Genomic DNA, 14300 nt, shown 5'->3' with positions numbered 1-14300 from the left:
CACTTGCTGCGCAATCAATCATTCTACGAGGGCTGGAAATTAAATTGTGGCAACTATTTATTCACAACCGATACAAAAGGGTTACATGTTTGCACCTGTTACTTTCCTTCAAAGTAGTCACCAGCGTTGTGTAGAACCCGTTGCCAGCGATGTGGAAGGCGAAGTATACCGTTAGTAGAGCCTGTCCTGTTGATGGTACGAATGAAGCGGTCCACTGCCTGTCAAATCTCTGGAACAGATCTGAAACAAATGCCACGAAGTGGTTCGTTCATCTTCGAAATCAAATCAAAGTTACAAGGACTTAAGTCCGGTGAGTATGGTGGTTGGGTGGATGGAAGAGTACTTCCCAGTCCCGTCGACCGAACAGAGCAGCCACAGCTTGCGCTGTATGCGCCTACCCATTATCGTGCAAAATGATGGGTGGGTTGCGCAAAAAGTGTCGTCGCCTCTCTCGCAAAGCTGGTCGCAGGTGATGCTCCAAAAACGAACAGTAATACTGTGCACTGACGGTCTGCCGTGGAGGAACGTAACGCGTTAGGGTAACACCATCACAGTCGTGCACGAGAATCACCATAACTTTCACCACACTGGGGCTCTGGCGCACTTTCGACTTTCGCAGCTACCCATAATGACGCCATTCGTTGGATTGGCTTTTCAGTTTTAGCTCGTACAATGTGGCCCATGTTTCATCCAGTGTTACGATGCGGCGTAAGAAACCCTCTCCTTCACGCTCATAGCACTCCAAGTGCGTCTCAGCAGCGTCGTAACGCATCCATTTCTGCATTTCCATCAAGTCATGCGGAACCTTTCGTGATGCAATTTTTCTCATGCCCAAGCGTTCCTTCAGGATGCCAAGCACAGTCGTATGCGCTAATCCGGTTTCATGGGCGAGCTCACGAATCATATGGCGTCGATCACTGTCGACTAACGCGGCAACAGGCTAGGACGATATGCCTGATGCATGTCTGCCACAGTTGGCCGACCTCCATTGAAGGCTTTTACCCAACGTGCCACTGTTCTGTACGGCAATGCCCATTACCCGCACGCCTCTTGAAGACCTTGATGACACTGTCGCGCTGTACGACCCCAGGCACATTCAATCTTGATTCAACTCCGTTGTTCCTGTTTCGTAAACATTGTGACACCGTAACAGTAGACCGCTCGCTCACAAGTGACTGTTTCCCTTGATTGTGCGCACGCCGGTGACGTGAGACGGGCGAGTCCATTTGCTCGGAGGTAAGGTATATGCCAACAACATGTGCTATCGGCGCAATAGTAGATTCAAATGCATAGTGTCTCCACAGCAGTGTTGCCACTATTTAAGTTCCAACCACGTATATACCATCTTCGTTCGGATCCACACAGGCTTGTGAACAGCTATTTTCACAAGCAAGACACAGAAACAGGAAAAATTGAAACAATATGTCAGATGCACATCTCGACAACACTCTGAGAATTGCAGCCACTGCCATCGAACCTGATAGTGATACATTAGTTTCCCAAATTCAAAATGAAATTTCACGTTAAGGCAATGATGTGTCATTATTTATACACTGCCAGAAAAAGACAATTAGTACACCCTTTTAGAGGTTTCCAATTCATTCAAGATTTATTGTTGTGACAATGCATATGGAGTGCATAAAATGACTTTTTTACAGACCAACAGCATAAGCGTTTCAGATGTAGTAGGTATCGACCCATGCTGAAACTCCAATATTTGTACGTGGTATAGCCTCCAGGGGCGGTAAAGCAGACGCCGGAGGCATCCAGTCGTACAGATAGCGGTAATGTCGTGGGATACGTTATGCCACACCTGCCTGACCTGTTCATGTCGCTCTGGAAAAGTTCTTGGTCGACGAGTCCCGTGGATCACTTTTCGTCTCATCGTATCCCACATGTGGGGAGATCTTGCTGGCCAGGGAAGTTACTGTACGTTTTGCAGAGCACGTTGAGTTTAATGGGCAGTGTATGTGGACGATCATTATCCTGTTGGAACAGCACATCACTTTCCCGTTGCAAGAACGGCAAAAGAACGGCTCTGTTACATTCTGCAAGTACCTAGCGCTGTTTAACGTCTCCTCAGGAAACACCAACGGTGAACGAGAGATGTAGTTTATCAGACCCCAGACCATAAGATCTCTACGGGACAGCGTTCACCAGGTCCACGCTATAAGAGCAAACGACGATCACTTGCATGCAAGGAGAATTTTCTTTCCCGTTGCCAATAACCGGTTCGCAACAGCTCATGCTGACACGTCTGAGCTCACAAGTCCTCTTATCTGTACTGTAATAGCTGTACGATCTGCCAAGGTTGTCCTTACAAGCCTGCCGGGCGTCGGTGCTGTGTAGACACCCAGAATCTCATTTACAGGTGTGGGAATGTTCACGTTCACGATAGCAGCGTCGTTGAACAACTGACGCAGCACGTCCAACTTGTTGGCAGTTCTCCGAAAGGAGCATCCCCGCTGCTCGGAAGGCCGCAGTTTGACCGTTTACAAACTTCACTCAGTTGGCTGTACGATGCACGAGTGCCTCTTCATGGCATGGCTGCCTACTTGCTCCACGTTTGCGCCACTGTGAGCATTCCCTATTAAAGGATAGACACAGATGGCGTTCTAGTAGCTGCGCCACAACACCGTGTGTTGGTGGACGACGTTGAAAGCATTATTAGTACATCTACTATCCCCCAGGTGGCATATGCTGTCATCGGAACAAAATCGACATCATCTTTTCAAGTCAACAAAGATCCGATCTTATGAAAATTTTTTTCATATTAATGAACTGTCTCCAGTTCTGTTGTTTCTACATCTGGTCTCTTTCTTTCAGTCACAGTGTTCATCCATCGAAGTGATAAGATACTTGTGAAATCTTCTCAAAAACCCCGCCATCTTTTTATGCCTCACACATCAAAAACTTTTTGACGGTCGACGAAACAAGCGACCACGTCGACATATCTTTGCAACTCGCCACTAGTACGTCAGTTAAGTAGAAGAATGGTTCACGGGCTCCAACCCCATTTCGGAAGCCAAACTGAGTCACGTCCGTTTGGGATTCACATTTCTTGTAAATACGTGTATCGGATTAGGTGATGGCTTAACTGTGAATAATACGTCTTCATGCCCGTTAAACAATACTACTACTTTTCAAAGGCTGTAAAATATAAACAGGTTTCTGTGCAAGAATATGATTTGCACGTACGTGCATGGATTCAAATAGTTTTTTAACTGACGCACATCAGTCCACCCTTTTCACTTAAACAGAATCAAAAAAGTTGCCATAATTTGGAACTGCCCCTTTCTTTCTCACGTGGCCCTAACGTAAGTTTTTTGCTCAACTATGTTGCCACAACGACACAGCAGCTTAATTAGGTACGTGCTACTTGCATATGGGACTAACAAGTCGACAAAAATATACAGGTTGTCCCAGGGGGAACGGTCAATATTCAGAGATATGACAGAAACGATCATTTGTAGCAAAAAATCTTCATAAGGGTAAATGCCCCATTCCGAATTGTTTCCGAGACAACACATTTAATACACATTGTTATTCATCCTCCGTATTATTCAATAAATTGTCAGATGTACACAGATATAGCATTTAGTAAATCTTACAAAACGCGTTTTACGAAGTATCAGCTGAAAAATACGTATTTTTAACACATTCACCTCTACGCATTATCGTAAAGTCTCATTACATCCGTTGTACAGTTCACAATAAACGTTCGAACATCCCACTGTCAATATCACTGCATTTTTGCACCCATGGGAGAACATGATGCGACCAAGCAGTTTATTTCACGTATTTACCTGTTGTTCGTACACCAGCCCCGTAAGCAAAAATCTGATGACGTGAGGTCTGGCAATTTTCGTGGCCAGCGATTATGATAACATGTGTAGATCTCCATCAAACTGGAAGTACATTGCTGGCAGCGTGGGCATAGGAGCGTCCTCAGGGTGGTGAAAAAAAGAATTGTCCAAAAAATTCAATTCAATCTGCCTTGTCGTTTGCTCTTCTATAGCGACTGGCATATCGGCTAATGTACATTAAATGTGTTCTGTCAAGGAAACCGTTCGGGGTAGAGGATAATTTCATATGAAGTTCTTTGTTTCACTGTCATATTGCTGAATACTGACCATTCCAGCTGGGACATCCTTTGTTTTAAACTATGAAAAATTTAGGTAGTCCATTCAGTACATAATTAAATGAATACATATGTTGATTTCAATTTTAACGTACTCCCCGAGATGTCTTCCCGAGTCCGCTGGGATGGGGGTGCCCGCCAAGGGTATATGTACCCCAGAAGTATACCACTACTGTAGTTAAACTTTTGAAAGTACTATAGGCAGGATTAATTCAGAAGAATGAACGGATAGCTCGATCAACTAAAACACGAAAGAGTGATTTCCGTTAAAAGAATGATTATACTGTACAGTCAATTGGAAAACTCCCGACTGGTTTCAATCGAAGAGAAAGAATGAATAAGTCAATCAAGATGCAAAATTATAATGGACTGGGTCAACTGTTTTCATTGGGTTCCTGCAAGAGACAACTTTCGCACGAAAGCAATAAAAAATAATAATACAGTAGATACGTAAAACTACAACCGATTGACTGCATTGTTCTCGTTCAATTAGTCCCACAAACTAGTGTTACTCCAGTCCAACCGACTGGATCGACTGTTAACATTCGGTGGTTCCCGTAGACATATTTCACTCAAACGAGTGAATGATAATTCAAGTGATACGTAAAAACTACAACCGAATGAGTCGATTGTCTTCATTCGATTATTCCGATTTCTGCTTCAGGACTTTCTAATAGCCAGAACTCAGTATGTTATTGTTAACGGAATGTGAAAGTAATTTCTGAAACACCCCAGCGGAAAGCTTAGACCCGTTACGGCGTTTACACTGCCCTCGGGTCGCATGTGGCCAGAATCAAGTATTCTTGCAGCACTATTTTACAATAATTTGTATCTAGCGAGTAACACCCAAATCTAAAAACGGCAGCTAACGTTAAGGGATTTTTAAGAGAGTAGTTTTCCGGCCCAGTAACAAACAAAAATCGTTACAGGAACAGTAATATTTTAAGGTGGGCTTCATTTTAATTGACGTAGGTGAATTCGGCCGAGAGCTAAGTTGGCCGCTTGCCTCAGGGGCAGAGGGGTAAGTAACACTGCCACTTTGCCGTTAGACGATGTGGAGCGGGCCGGGGACGGGGTGTTTCATTGCTTGTCTTCCAATACTGACAACTCACTTTCGTGCGCAACTCATACCGATCAGCTGCTATGGTATAAATTTTGACACAAAAGTATCCTAGATTCGAGAATGTTCATTACAGAGACGCCATAATAAAATGCGGTACATATTCGTAGAAAGGAACATTATATTAAGGCTGTTGTAATACAATGCGGCGAGTAGAAGGAAACTGGCATTTAAATCGTGTATCATATTTTTTATTATGATGTCTCACATTAAACAGTACATTCAAATTCAAGTATAAATACTACTATTATTCAAAGTCTGCAGAATGAAATTTCACTTTACCAGACCGGAAAGTGAACATAGGGCCTTCGACTTTCACAGGCAAGTGCTCTACCTCAAGGAAGTTTCAAATCGGCGTATACTCCGCTGCAGAGTGAAAATTCATTCTCGAAACAATTGCCCTCCCTGTCTCTGCAACATATTTTCTTCGGGTTCGAGTACTGATAGGAAGTTTCATATTAATCAATGTCACTAAAACACATAGTAAAACCAACAACTCATCACAACTGTTAGATGGTTGAGATTGGCAGCAATCTGAGACAGACCGCTGTTGACATGGAGACATATTATTCCAAATGGTACCAACTATTAACGATCAGTACTTGGGGACCGGCGACCAACGTACTGTGCCCATACTGTAGCTTTTCTGTTGGAGGCTCACAATATACTAATTGAGAATGTTACCAGTTAATGTTATGATTGTCACATACACGGCTCGAAGTGCCGTCTCATAATGTCAGTACTGTCTCATGAGGACCAATGTTTGACGACCATTGATCTAAATGATCCAGTGAATAACATCGGAAATTCTACGAGGATTTTTGCTGTAGATGGTTCTGTTTATAGAAAGGCAGCAACGGCAGAAGACTCTACCGAAATGCAGGGAGACGTGGAGAGGGTAAGGCTGGCAGCACACACTGATCGTAATTAATGTAACATGCTGTGCGTAAATAGGCGAAGGGTCCTACACTCCTAGAATAAATTATTGGTGGTAAATAACTGGTAACGGTAACAACCCGCAAAATACCTCGTAGTAACGGTTTGGCGCAAGATAAAGTGGAAGGACCACACAAAACAAACTGTAGGAAAAACAGATGCCAGTCTGAGATTTATCGGAATAATCTGAAGGAAGTGTCATTCACCCCGGAAAGGAGTAGCTTACAAAACACTTGTTCGACCCATTGTTAAATATTTTTCGTCGGTCTGGGACCTTTCTAAACAGGATTAAGAGAAGAGAGCGACGCGTTTCGTCACGGGATCATTTAATTAGTGCGAGAGCGTTACGGAGACGGCCAACAATCTGCAATGACAAACGCTACAAGAGAGGTGTTGTACATCACAGGGAAGGTAACTCCTGAAAGTGGACAGCGTACGTTTGAAGAAGAGAGAGGCAGCGATTACTTCCTCCTACGCACGTCTCGCGAAAGGACAATGACGAAAAAGTCAGACAAGTAAGAGCAAGTTTATCTACACTCGTTCCTTCCATGCACCATTCTCAAACGGCGCAGCGAAGAGCTTACCTTATAGTGGGACCAAAGATAGCCTCCACCATACACCTTAAAATCGCTTGTGAAGTATAGGAGTAAAGGTGGATGGAGATGCCTCCAATTCATTTTTAATTTATCAAGAATTTCAAATGCAACTACATAGGTCGAATACCACAACTTTCTTTCTTTCTTTCCTTCTTTCTTTCTTTCGCTACTGCCTTTATCCCGAATTGGGCGCAGGGTCGGCACGGTTATGGATTTGGCATGGTTAAGTTAAGGGGTGGCCAGATGCCCTTCCTGCCGCCACCCCATACTACCCGGGACGGAATTAGTGTACCCCAGCTGTCTGTGTCTAGTGTAAATCGTGAAATAGTGTGAATGTGTTTCAAATATCTGTGAGTCGTGTAACTGAGGCGGGACGTGGAGACCAGCCCGGTATTCACCTATTAGGTTGTGGGAAACCACCTAAAAACCACATCCAGGCTGGCCGGCACACCGGCTGCTGCCGTTAATCCGCCGGGCGCCTACGACAGGACAAGGGAGAGGCAGCGGGAAGGAAACATTGTACATTTATGTAATTTTTTATGAGTAACAATAATATTTTATTTATTCATTTAATTTTAATGTCCCAAAAGAAAAATCATATATGAAAAAGGAGGGAAAGAAATATAGAGTGGAAGTGATATCCTCGACACTTCACTGGGAGTACATCTTATCCCTCGAAACAACGTAAACCTGGGACTCCCCACCGCTTCGGGGGGTTATGAAACAAGCTGTCTAGAAAGTTCTCAAAATGTGTTTTATATTTAGAGTGGCGTCGGATGATTTCGTGTTGTTCTAGTTGATAGTCCATGCCCGATATCAAGGCCCGCGAGAGCACGTAGTGCGATGCGTGTCCTCCAATCCATCGGATTGCCGATGTTTTTTGTGAGGGGAAAAATACAGCGTCAGGGAAAAATAAAGCGTCCGTCGTGGTCGTAGATTCGTGGGTGCGTCGGAGGTGGGCCATGATGCGTTGCGTCAGCTGCGAAACATCCTTTGCCTCACCGCTCTGCAGAGAATGTTCGTCGGTGTCCTGCATGCCACATATAAGGCAGAGTGGGGAATCTACCATGCGAATGTCGTACAATCGTTGGCGGTTGACTGTCTTGCGGTTGATGAATGTATACCATGACGATCTCGTTGCCGTGGTGAGGAGTGGCGTATGGACAGCCCGCCAAATCTGTCGCCAGTCTCGCGTTGGGTATTTAAGTTCGACAACATTGCTGCCATGATGACGCCGCAAGTATCGGTATATCTCACGGGTAGTGGGGAGTCTTGTAGAAGGTATCTGTAACTGAAGATAACTAAAATCAACAAAGAATCGCGCAACGTGAGAAAAAGAGGGCGAAATTGTGCCTACCGCCACCGGCGGTTCAAAGGACGTGGGAAGAAGCACATCCAGGATGGCCGATGTGATGGCGTATTGCCTTGGCTCCAAGTTCGTAGCGTCGCTCGCAGGTGTAGAGCTAGAGCCTTTTTCCGCACATCCGTGAGATTAAGTCCTCCAGAATGGTGTGGGAGGGTTAAAGTCTCGTGTATGTGCAGTCGGACGTGCTGGAGGAGACGCCGATAGCTTGCCGCCGCAGATTGCCGTAGCGATCGAGTGAACAATACACCTAAGCATCGCAAGATGTCCACCGTCGTAAACGGACTGTGCAGAGCGTCCAGCCCTCTACCGATGTGCATGATCTTGGTTTTATTCATGTTGACCCCGCTTCCCGCAGCTACTCCTTACGTAGTAAGAAGGGTAACCACCTGACTTACTTCGTTCTCCGACCGGACGAGTATCATCAAGTCGTCGGCATATGCACGACACATAAAGGAACTCGCACCGAGTCGGACGCCTGTTAGAGTCCGTCGAAGAGTCTGCATCAATGATTCGAGCGCTATTGTAAACAGTATCATCGACAAGGGACATCCTTGCCTAACTGAGCTGCAAATTGGAATCGGTCCTACCTCCCTGACATTGACTCTCACCGCGGAAGAAGCGCCGCGAAGGAGGGGCATGAGGACGGTAATAAAATCCTGTGGTATCGCCATGCGTCGCATGGTCGAGTCAAGGAAATCATGGTTGATCCTGTCAAAGGCACGATCAAAATCCACCGATACGAACGCCGCTCGTATGCGACAAGCTTCCGTCAGGGAAATTACGTCACGGTATTCGCCTAGGATAGAATGTATGTTGCTCCGAACCCCTGGACAAGCCTGGGCTGGTGGTATTGTCTTGGATATTACAGTCTTGAGCCTTGCCGCCAACATTCTCGCAAAGATCTTATAGTCAGTATTGAGCATCGTGAGCGGTCTAAATGGATGGGCGCTGACACTCGCTGTCGATTTCGGTATTGGTATAAGCAGTCCCGCTGTGAACTACGACGGTACGTCCGTGTCAGGGCTCAATAACTCATTATACATCAATACCAACTGGAACATCATTAAATCCGCAAATGCGCGATAAAATTCGAGTGTCAACCCATCTGGCCCAGGGGATTTATGCACCGCACCCTTCGTGAGTGCGCCCCGGATGTCATCTTCCGTTAGGGGTTCCAATAGCGCCTCTGCATCCGGACCATCCACCTCCGTTTGCATCTGTCGCAAAATTTCTTCTCCTGTCCGATTGTCCGTCGGCATCCCAGTGAAATGGAGGCGGTAATGCTCCAGAAACTCAGCAGCAATGTCCTGTTGTGACGTCAAGGGCCGACCATCGCCATCATGGAGCATTGTGATCAGGGATAGGCGATTACGCGCATGTCCCTTGGACACACGATGCATGCTAATACGTTCTCCATCGACGTTGTCCAAGTCCCGAGCACGGACCGAAAGTCCCTCCAGTCGACGTATCGTGATCGATAAAATTTAGGCCTGAATGCGATGGACTTCCGCTTGACGCTCGGGCGATGGGGCCTTGGGGGACAGATCGCGGAGCACCATGTAGTAATAATCAAGTGTATCTCGGAGCCATTTCGCTTTTTCCTTGCCATATATTATGAGAGCTCTGCGTATCGCCGGTTTTGCACATTGCAGCCACCATGAGAGAACCGTACGGTGCAGCGGCAGACGGCGATTGCATGTCTGCCATGTTTCTTCGATCCACTGGCGACATTCGAGATCCACCAATAAGGATGAATTAAGTTTCCAGGAACTACGACTCCGCCAGACCCGCTGCTGTGGGAGGGTTAACGTGCATAAATATGCAAGGTGATCCGTAAAAGCTGTGGGCCAGCGTTCAGCAGCCAACACGTGATCCCGTAATCTGTCAGAAACATAAATCCGATCCAGCCTGCTCGCCGAGTGGCTAGTAAAATACGTGTAGCCCTCTCACTGCCCATGGATCTTTTCCCACGTGCCCAATAGGGCCATGTCCCGGCAGATCGTGTTCAGAGCGTGGCAGGAGCTGAAATTAGGAGTTTGATCCTTCAGTGCGAGTACACAGTTAAAATCTCCCCCTACCAAGATGTGGTCATACCTCCCACGAAAGAGGGGGCTATCTCCTCCGAGTAGAATCGTGCACGCGCCTGTCGATTGTCAGATCCGGAGGGTGCATAGATGTTGACGATACGAATGCCGTTCACGGTCATAGCCACACCCCGAGCCGAAGGAAGGTAATCGAGGTCACACATCGGAATCCCTTCACGGACTAGTATCGCTGTGCCACGTCCTCCATCTGGAGTCTGCGCTAGATAAGTGTTGTATCCATGCACGTCAGGAAAAGCAGCATTGCAGGTTTCCTGCATCAGCAGAATATCAACGTCTGTGGCGTAAATCATGTCCCGGAGAAGTTGCATCTTTGCAAGCGAACGTGCGGTGTTAATGTTCACTGTGCCCACCTTGTATGCTTGGTCCGTTGTCGTTGTCATGCTCGTGTCATGTCATTGAGAACTCCAAGGGCTTTAGTCCACTATTCGTGCTCAGAGGAGTGCCCGCCAACGGGTTGCCCTCCGTTGTTGTCGTTCCGTGGTGTGCATTCTGTTAGTGAGTTGTCATCATTTGGGGGTGGCAATTCCTGTATGTCTTCGACTGGTTCCGCCCAGTCGCAGTGGTCATCAATCCGAGAAACGTCCTCTGATGTGTTTCGATGTGGCTGCCAGGACATTGGCGTCCCTGACTCCTTCGTCGGCAGCGCTGGGTCAGTCGGTGTCTATGAAGAGGGACCGTCTGAAAGGCAGGACATCCGGTCACCATCTGACGGAATCCTGTCAGCGTCCTCTAAAGGCACGTGTTCCGTGTCAGACAGTTCTTCGGCTAGGATAACTTCCGTGTCCCCTAGGCTAGGGGGGGACGCGTCACCCGAACTATGGCGACGCTTTTTGCGACGCTTCGGCGATCGCTGTTTGCGTGCCCTGCCCTCTGTTGCCTCACTCTGGTCGTCGATCGTTCGTTGTTCCGTTGCCGGCGCCACTGTCTCGACCTCTACTTCCACGCCGCGTGCTACATGTGAGTTTTCGGAGAGTTCCTCCCTCATCTGACTTGACGTGGGTGTAGGGACATTCTCCGAGTCACCTCCATGCTCCCGTAACTCGGTCTGCTCTTGCAGAAACACGTCCTTGTCACGCTCCGAACTTGGCAACACCTTTCGGCGGGCCGCCGACACGTACGTCATCGGCAGTTGTGTGGGAACTTCTCGCTGTGACGCTTCTCCGTGTGGCAGTTGCACGACGCGGCGTTGTATGCACTCCGAGCGGATATGTCCTTCTCCACCACAGCCAGAACAGGTGCGTGGCTGGCCATCGTAAATCACAATAGCTCGACATCCTCCAATGTATAAATAAGAAAGGATATGTTTAGCAAGGACGATCCGCACCTGTCGGACGCCGTTTAGCACAGGATAGGTGCTAAAACTTGCCCAGCGCTCAGGCGTATGACTAAGTACCGTTCCATATGGTCGCAACGATTCAGTAACCATCGATTCTGGCACCTCAAATGGCAATTCAAAGATCCGAATGACCCTCACACCCAATCCTGAAGGAGCTACTGTTACATCGCTGATATGGCCATCGGAGTGTCGAAATTTAAATCCTGTTTGAGCAGCGGAGAGAGTTCTTTCACACGCACCTTCATCGGTCATCTTTACGTACATTGTACTGCTTACAATGGACAGGTGTATTCCAGTTATGTCTGCAGCAGGTAAACGAATTTCTTCCCTCAAAAACCGCTCTATTTCGAAAGCTTTGGGTCTGGCATATTCGTTGCCGAACGTAAACTGGATCGTAGTCTTTCGAAAATTGTGTGCCATGGCGATCCAGTCAGACTATAACACGCGCGAGTACCGGCCTTCATCGTCCACGCGCGCCCGCGGGCGGGACAACAGGTCCGTGCCGCGCCACCGCCGAAAGCAGACTGCGCGCTCTCGGCTATCCTGGCGGGTAGGTCGAATACCACAACATCGATGATTAATTTAAGACTTTTCAATATAATCTCCGTCGATTTCCACAGTTCGCATCCATATTTTAACGAAGGAATATTCTGATGTGAAAAAACGCACGGCCCTGCTTCCGAAGCCATTGACGGACGAACGTTTACACGGCCTCCTCATCTTCAAAGTGAATAACACTTGGGTTTCCTTTAGCAGCCGCAGTAGATGGAAGACTGATAGTGCCTGGTCTGGGTTGTGTTGGGTATAAGGCAAGACTCCCCACCCAGTTCTCACACTCACTTGAGTGGTGTGACTACTGGTGTGTGGTCTTGTATTGGCATGCAAAATATGAACGTCTGCCACATATTTTGTTGCGCAAACACGCTCAAAAATTGCTTTAATCAGTTTGATGGTTATGACGTATTGAACAGAATTTAATGCGCATAACTGCACCAGAAAATCAACCATAATCGTGCCTCTGCATCCTAGAATACTGTGGCCATAACTTTCCCACCCTATCGCACAGTTTCTTAGGTGAGTTTCTGTGATGCCATTCCATTGACTGTCTCGTTGATTCTGGTTCAAAAAAATTAACCCACGTTGTCTCCGGTCACATTTTCTTCCAGAAACTCCTCTCACTCCAAAAGGAAGCTCCGCAAGAGTTGGGAAGCAATTTTTTTCTGGTCGGTTGGCGTTATTGGTACCCAAGTTGCACAAACTTTCGAGCATCTCGGTTGAATAATTGTCATCACACTGCCTTTACTGAGGGAGGTAATGTGACACAATACTAAAATGTAAACTTTCACGGGCGGAAATATCATGTCCATTATAATTATCCGGGCTGTTATGCCGTGGTCGGTTGATGAATTCTGTGTCGATTCCCAACGAGCTACGGACCCCCTTGAAGATGTCTCCCGCAGTCGGAGACGAAACGTTGGAAATCGACACAGAATTCATCAACCGACCACGGCATAACAGCCCGGATAATTATAATGAACAATGTGACACAAATCATCTACAGCCACCCGGTGGTCACCACGCTTGATGTCATCGATTGACCGAGTGTTGTACGGAGTCAGTGCAGTCACGGGCCCGCCGCTCCGCGTTTCGTCAGCTGGAGTTGGTTGCCATAGAGTTCGTTAGTGCTACTAACCTATCGTCTAACAGTGCTGATAACCACTGCTGCATACCCGTACACATTTTTCAGTCTTTCATGAATGTGAATGGTCGTTTCACCTTCCGCATTCAAGAATTCTACTACAGAACGCTGTCAATACGAACATCGATATCGGCCGTTTTGCAGGCAACTGCAGTACTGGCATCTGTTGACGCAGAAAGCTATTACTGTAGTGGATTGGAGAAGAAGCTTTTTGCGGAAAAGTATCAGATAATTAACGCATAGCTCGAAGCACTCTTTGCACCCAAACTTTTACGCTCTTTCTCCTGCAGTCTGTTATCTTTGTCCTATCCAACCACTGTTCACTTTTTGTTCATCGTGGAAGCCTTTAAGGGTCTCGATCACTGGCCTCGTCCAGTCTGAAATGTCTCCTCGATTTAGTGGAGCTCATTCAACATTATTTCTCACCTCGTCGCATCTGAAGGAATGTCTCTAAAATTTTCGTCTTCTTTTCCAACTGAATCAATTAAACACTTTTCTTGCTCTAGTTGCTTTCTTCTGTACTGTCCACCCACCAAGTTTGGAGCGATTATCTTGTATAGGATTATTATCTAGGATTTGTCGACCTCTCTTAGTCCTTACATTTCTGCCATCCACAGCCATTCGCTAGGATACAAGATTCTCTGTTTTATAAGCAGTGTCATAGGTTCTTGGTTACGCTCCCCTTGAGATCGCATTTCTCACATGTAGAGCTTGTGTCATGCGTAAAACATTGGCCATCTTTTCCCGCCTCGTATTGTTGGTATCTCCCTCACTATACTTCTATAAAAATTACTTTGTGATTGACGTTTCAGCGAGTCGAGTAGTAGGGGACAGCCGCCAGCTAATCGTAGTTCTTTCTTTACAGCCACTTGCTCGCTGTGTTACTTTATTGTAGGCACATGCAGCGTCTTGGGTAGCGTGGTTGGCCAAACACCAGCAACACTGCACCCACCACTGCAATCTGTAAGTCGTAAATTAGTTTTGATTGAAGTACAGTTTCC

The sequence above is a fragment of the Schistocerca serialis genome, chromosome 1 (genome assembly GCF_023864345.2).
Source record: "Schistocerca serialis cubense isolate TAMUIC-IGC-003099 chromosome 1, iqSchSeri2.2, whole genome shotgun sequence".
NCBI classification, from domain to species: Eukaryota; Metazoa; Arthropoda; class Insecta; order Orthoptera; family Acrididae; genus Schistocerca; species Schistocerca serialis.
This window is presented reverse-complemented; position numbering follows the sequence as displayed.